The sequence below is a fragment of the Theobroma umbraticum genome, unplaced genomic scaffold, assembly GCF_002168275.2.
Source record: "Theobroma umbraticum cultivar Fairchild unplaced genomic scaffold, ASM216827v3 scaffold_115.0, whole genome shotgun sequence".
In the NCBI taxonomy this organism is placed as follows: Eukaryota; Viridiplantae; Streptophyta; class Magnoliopsida; order Malvales; family Malvaceae; genus Theobroma; species Theobroma umbraticum.
In genome coordinates, this window is record NW_018397284.1 from 645,218 (window position 1) to 645,494 (window position 277).

The window sequence follows — 277 nt, forward strand, 5'->3', positions numbered from 1 at the left end:
GAGTTCCAATTGATTCCATCATCTGCAGATCCTCAACGTTAACATGTCTTAAACGACTGATCCTTCCCTGTAATATGGATGCTAGAAAATTATGTACCAGCCTAGCTAGTGCAAAATTCAAACGATGAACAGAACATGAATTTGTCATTTATGGTTGTTTTCTGCTTGTCACGTTAGCCCACATGGAGGACAGCTTATAAAATGAGAGAAGTTTATATTGTCCCTTTTTGTACTTCATTTTCAAGAGCTTCTCAATATCAAAAGCAATCACTATAAA